The sequence below is a fragment of the Chionomys nivalis genome, chromosome 2 (assembly GCF_950005125.1).
Source record: "Chionomys nivalis chromosome 2, mChiNiv1.1, whole genome shotgun sequence".
In the NCBI taxonomy this organism is placed as follows: Eukaryota; Metazoa; Chordata; class Mammalia; order Rodentia; family Cricetidae; genus Chionomys; species Chionomys nivalis.
In genome coordinates this window covers 67,307,871-67,314,926 of record NC_080087.1, presented here as the reverse complement: position 1 = coordinate 67,314,926, position 7,056 = coordinate 67,307,871, and positions in this window count along the sequence as shown.

The following is a 7,056-nucleotide window of genomic DNA, read 5'->3' as shown; positions in this document are numbered from 1 at the left end:
TAAACCATGTGAATGAATTCAGAGAAGATAGGAACAAAATAATCCCTTGGCAAGGACACGCTAGCAAATGCCTGAAGGAAATGAGAACACTGTAGGATATGAAAAATGAATTCAATAAGTAGAAACACTGAAACATGCAAACTGAAATGAAACAAGAAATGAAAAATGCAGTAAGCCTAATAATAACACAAAGAGATCAGTCCATTAGGAGACAGGATCAGGCTTGCAGATAAGGTAGAGGAGCTGCATGGCTCATTCAAATAAAATAATGAATTAAAATGTTCCATGCAAGTAGCAGTACTTAATGATAAAAGTGAAGTTTCAGCTGCATGTTCTGTACTTATTTGCAATATTCTAAATTTTTGAGACAGTAACTCATGCTGGAGAGCCTTACTGGAAAGCCAGATAAATTTCCATCACAATACAAATGAAGTGGCACTAAAGAGCCACCTCTCTCCTTTCCTCCCAGACCTCCACTACTGCCCCTCAAACATCCAGAATTACACTATTAGCAAAACTCATATTCCAACATGAGGCAATATAGAAGGTGAGCATACCATTATACTCAGGCAAAGAAAGACATCAAAACAGAACTAGAAAAATTAAGTTGTTTTTATGTTAGGAATGGGTCTGAACATCTCAAAATAATGGCAAGGTAAAAAAAAATCTTACTTCTATGCGAGCAAGCATACCTGTGCCAAGTCTAGCATGCAAACACATTCAGCAAGGATCCCACTAGGACTTCATTACTTTGAGTGGTCAGAGCTCACCTCACATACTTATGTCAATGGCTAAGTTAAAAACAACACAATTGACAACCTAATCATAATTTTGAGCACCATTTTTAACATTTTGACCTCAAAAGTGTGGACTTTTGAGAAATTTGAAATTCTCCAATAGCTTCTTTACGTTTTTTTGAAATGGAATTGTGTCTTATTTCAGTCTTTGACAAAAAAAGACAAGAAATTCTGTTTACATTTCTTACACTTATATGTACATTTCTAAATTTTTGGTGAATTCCCAGAGTGGTGGTTCATGTCTTTAATCTCAACCCTCTGGAGGCAGAGGTAGATGAATCTGTCAGTCAAGATGAGCCTGGTCTACATGGTGAATTCTAGAACAGCCAGGGTTTCTCAGTGAGGCCCTGGCTCAGAAAAAAAAAAAAATATCTGAGAGTTGGAGAGTTGGCTCAATGGTTAAAGCACTGACTGCTCTTTCAGAGGACCCAGGTTCTATTACCAGCACCTACATGACAGCTCACAAGCATCTGTAAATCTAATCCAGGGGATCTGTTGACCTTTTCTGATACTTTCTGAACTTTGTGAGTACTGCATGCATATGGTCCAAAGACATATTGTCGACCGCCTCGATGGGTTACTCTGTCTAGGGTCTGTAACCCGCCTGGCTGGTCAGTTATTCCAGGGTCATGGAGAGGCACCACCTGAAAGACATAGGCTGATAAGAGGAAGAAGGCTAGGCATATTTGTCGAAGCCTCCATTTATTAGAGTCGTGGTTACAGCTTATATAGCCCCTGGATGAGGAGCTTGGGGGGCTGGGGCACGGGGTCTTGCCACGTGGTCCACATCCATCACGTAGACGAAGAGGTTACAATCGGTCAGGTCACAATTCCTTGGTCAGGAAGTCACAAGTTGACACACCTAGTTCTCTGGATAGTTTGGAATGTGAGGCAGGTTCCGTTAACAGATAGCTCTCTATTAACAGTTAATTTGGGTGTGAGATAGGCTTTGTCAATAAGACTATTCTCAGTACAATTGGGAAGTAAAGCTCTCTGCAAAACTCCTCACGGCGGTGCTTCCTATAATAATTTGGGGGGACACGGCTCCTGACAACATATATGCATATAAAGCACCCAAATATATATGCTATAGGATAATGCTCTTGTACACTGTAAAGATTTGTCACTCATATTGGTTTAATAATGCCTCACTGAGAAAAGGTATCAAGCCACATGGCTAACCATAGACAAGGATTATGGGTTAAGTTATAAGAGCTAGTTAATAGGCCAAACAGTTTATAATTAACATAAGCTTCTGTGTGTTTCTTTGGAGCTTAACAGCTGCAGGACTGGGTGGTCTACACACATAAAATAAAAATAAATAAATGAGCCAGGCATTGGTGGCACACACCTTTAGTCCCAGCACTCGGGAGGCAGAGGCAGACAGATCTCTGTGAGTTCGAGGATAGCCTGGTCTACAAGAGCTAGTTCCAGGACAGGCTCCAACTTCAAAGAAACCCTGTCAAAAAGCCTAAAGTAAATAAATAAATAAATAAATGATTTTATAAAAAGCCCAATAGAAGCCAGGTGGTGGCGGCACACGCCTTTAATCCCAGCACTCAGGAGGAGGAGGCAGAGGCAGGCAGATCTCTGTGAGTTCAAGGCCAACCTCCTCTAAAAAATTAGTTCCAGGACAGCCAGGGTTGTTATACACAGAGAAACACTGTCTTGACATACCAAAAACAAACAAACAAATAAACAAAAAACCATAATCTGTGGTGTGGTGTTCACTCAATGAATAACATCTACAAAGAGAAAAAGAAGTATATCTTCTTTATCTGGCTTTAACAGATAAACCTGAACTTAATGCAGTCTTATTTTTATTCAGATTTTATTTATTTGTTATGTATGCAGTGTTCTGCCTGCATGTATGCCTGCTATCCAGAAGAGAGCACCAGGCCCCATTACAGATGGTTGTGAGCCACCTTGTTATTGCTGAGAATTGATTCAGGACCTTTGGAAGAACAGGCAGTATTCTTAACAACAGAGCCAGCCCTCAGTGAAGTCTTAGTTCTACAGGGACTACTCTAACACACTGCTACCTTGGTTTTTAACATTGCTAATGATTTGTTCTGCAGTAAGTGCTGGCGGTCAACTCCAGGGACTCACACATAACAAGGACCTTATGACCCATATACCTCAATAGTCCTGCTAGCGATTCTTTTTTTTTTTTTTTTTTTTTTTTTTCCTTTTCCGAGACAGGGTTTCTCTGTGTCTTTGGAGCCTGTCCTGGAACTAGCTCTGTAGACCAGGCTGGTCTCGAACTCACAGAGATCCGCCTGCCTCTGCCTCCCGAGTGCTGGGATTAAAGGCGTGCGTCACCATCGCCCGGCGCTAGCGATTCTTGAAGTCTTTGCACACAAACACAATCTGTCTGTCTCCTGTGATGAACAGTGGAAGCATCAGTTTATATATCCCAAGAGGCTCACTATAATTGGAAACTTGTATTTTCAGGGAGGTATTCTAGAAAATATGATGAAATCAGAACAGATTTTCTGACTTAATTAGGGGCACACTGCACTGTAAGGTGTTCCCTGTCTTTTAGATGAAGTCATTTCTGAAGAAGACACACTTCACTAATTTTGTTGGAAAAGCAGTGAATATGACCAGAAAGAAATACTGAAGGCAGAATATGACATTTTCCAGATTTGCAATTTCACACATAGTCTTGGACTTAGGGTGACTTCCACATGGTCAACAGCACTATTATCTGAAGATATGATAGAGTGTGTCACAGGAAGTGGACAGATGTGCTTGGCCTAACATTACTGATTTACACTACACAGCTGTAATCATTGACAATCTATTTGTGTTTCCTAACTCACTAAACTGAAATGGATTGTCAAATAATCAATTTTTCTCTCTTAGAATTGTCACAGCAGAAATCATAGCTGTAAAATGTATTTGGGGTCACATACATCCAACATTTCATTTGCAGATTTCCAGAAAATGAGTTCTTTTCTCATTTCCTATATATTTTATTTAGGTTTTTTTGAGACAAAGGTTCTGTAGCTTTTGGAGCCTGCCCTGGAACTCGCTCTGTAGACCAGTCTGGCCTCAAACTCACAGAGATCTGCCTGTTCTCTGTCTCCTGGGTGCTGGGATTAAAGGCATGTACCACCACAATCTGGCCTCACTTCCTCTTTTTAAAAGGGCATTTTTGCTTATTATTTGAGTATTCCAGGCATGTATACAGCAATATTCTCTTTGTACCATTCTGATTACTGCACAGTTGTTTTCTTCTCTACTACTGGATCTCTGACCCAGATGTTAAAAAGATTGAGACTAATTGTAAGTAAAGAGTTAGAGAAAAAAAACCATGCAGGTCACTAACTTATATTACAAAATATTGTTCAAGCATTTTTACCAAGAGGACAAGAATTTCTTTTCTTTTCTTTTCTTTTTTTTTTTTTTTTTTTTTTTTGGTTTTTCAAAACAGCGTTTCTCTGTGGTTTTGGAGCCTGTCCTGGAACTAGCTCTTGTAGACCAGGCTGGTCTCGAACTCACAGAGATCCGCCTCCCTCTGCCTCCCGAGTACTGGGATTAAAGGCGTGCGCCACCATCGCCCGGCCTGTCTCTTTCCTTCTTGCACAGTTCCTTTAAACAAATAGGTTGTTAATCATCTTTATCTGGGTGAAAAAGTATGGGAGCTTGTACCCGTCCAGCAGGTCCAGTTATTCCAAGGTCCTAAAGAGGCGCTACCTGAAAGAATCATGGGCGGGAGAGAGAATAAGACCAAGCAAAGTTCTTTTGTCAAGGTCTCACTTTATTAGGGTAATGGTTGTGGCTTATATAGCCCTTGAATGAGGAATTTGGCTTGGGATGGGGGGCAGGGGCAAGAAGGAACCTTGCCGGGGCAGCAAAGGTCACCAGTCAGCACACCAAGTGTTCTCTGTGCAAGCGGAAACGCTCCTTTTGTGATTCCAACAACAAACAATTCTCTAGATAGTTGGAATGTGGGGCGGGTTCCATTAACAAATAGTTCTCAATATAGTTGGGATGTGGGGCGGGTTCCGTTAACAAATAATTCTCTAAATAGTTGGGGTGTGGGGCTCTCTGCAAACATCCTTAGGACAATGGTCCCTGCTATCATCTTTAGGACGATGGCCCCTGACAGGAACTAATATATATTTGCCTTTCAGGAGTGCTGCAAATGAAATACTGAGTTTGTGTTTCCTTGAGAATTTTAAGGTATGTTTCTTATGTGTCTGGTTTTATAATATTTGCTCAGAACTACATGACTTATAAGTTGTGTGCTGAAGTTGAAAGGTTTTAGCTTTAGGAAAACCTGCAGTTTAGTCTGAAGTGTTATCTCTGCTTGCTCAGATGGAGTGAAATCTTAGAGTGATAAGGAGAATATTTCTCAGAGAACAGAACTCAGGCTGAAATTTAGCTTACTGAGGTATAAATGAACTTCACGGGAGAGTAGTAAACTTCAAGCTGCCAAAACAGACCCCATTTCAACATTGCAAAAGCATCAACTGGAAGAAAAAGGAGGGCAGAAAAACAACCCAGTATATGCCCTACTCCCAGATATACCTCTGCTAGTGCAGAAACAAAAGACAAGTGAAGCTATCAATACGACATGACTCAAAATGCCACAGTCACTTAGGGGGAGAGTAAACTCAATGATATACTAAACAAAGAATTCAAAGAATGGTTATGAGAATACACTAGAAAATCAAAGCAGGCACCAGTCATTTCCTGAGGGAAGTCAGTGAAATCCTAAGCACTTGCATATCATAAAGAATGTATTTAGGATGTGACAGAAATTCAATAAAGATATTGAAAAATTGAAATAGAAGTGGTAACACATGCCTCTAATCCTGGATTATTCGTCTTTTGTTTATTTGTTTTGATTTTCATCTTTGAAAGCTTGTAATTTTTGTATCGTGTTTTATTTTGTTCCTTTTTCTTTATTTTAATTTTTAAAATGAATCTTTATTATGTGTAGTATTCTGCCTGCATGTATGCTTGACACCAGAAGGGGGCACCAGATTTCATTATAGATGATTATAAGCCACCATGTGGCTGCTGGGAATTGAACTCATGACCTCTGGAAGAGGGGTCAGTGTTCTTAACATCTGAGCCATCTATCCAAGCCTCTTTTTCTTTTTAAAGAGAAAGAAAACATAATGTTTAGTGCATATGGAGTTTTGGAATATTTGGAGTGTTTGTGAGGTTATAAAATTGATCAAAACATTGTATGAAGACATATTTCAATAAAAGATACTAAAAGAAAATAATTCAAATCACTAAATAAAGAAATAGAAGATTTCAGAAGATGGGAATATGTCTCATGCTCATGGACTGGTTGGAGTAATATAAAAAAAATGATCATCCTAAATAAAGCAAACAACAGATTCAAATCCCCATCAAAATTCCAACATAATTCTTGTATGTTTTTTTTTTCTTCAGTTCTGGTATTTGGAGACATGGTTTCTCTTTATAACTCCCTTTGTAGACCAGACTGCCTTCAACTCAGAGTTCTGCCTTTCTCTGCTTCCAGAGTAATGTGATTAAAGGCATGTACCACCACTGCCAGACATTTTCACAGATCAAAAAGGGACAATTTTCAGTTTCATATGAAAACATACACACACACACATACACACATACACACACACACACACACACACACACACACACACCAGGATAGCCAAGACAAACCTGAATAATAAAGAGACTCTGGGATGATGCACCAAACGCTTTAGCAGTAAAAACAGGACAGCATTGGAAAAGCAGACACAATGATGAATTGTGCACTTACTGGGCTAAAAATCAGCTAAAAAAATGAGATATTGGTGGACTTCCTACTCTAGGGTGTTAACTCCCAAACCAGATGGTTTCATTGATATGGCATACAGCGAGACAGACTGGACTGGTTTGGGAGCTTCAGAAGACAGAATGAAAGTGTGCTACGGAATTCTGTACGTGACATCCATTCTCCAAACTGTGCTGTATCAGTGAATGAACACTGAGAGCATGGTTTGACCATTATGATTCAATGTCTGGGAAACATTTGTTCATTTATGCAAAAGCGTAATAATTTATTAGAAAAAAACTCACAAATGACTACAAAAGACAGCGTTTCCTTACACTGTATGGAATGCCTTTCCCTAAGTCCCACATCCTATCCTGTAGTTGTAATCTAGCTGAATCCTTGCCTGATTATCAGGCAGGGCTGGTGTTCTAACCCAATCATGACCCACAATTTCCACATCTCAACTTCTCAGCCTCTCCTTATGCAAATGCTATG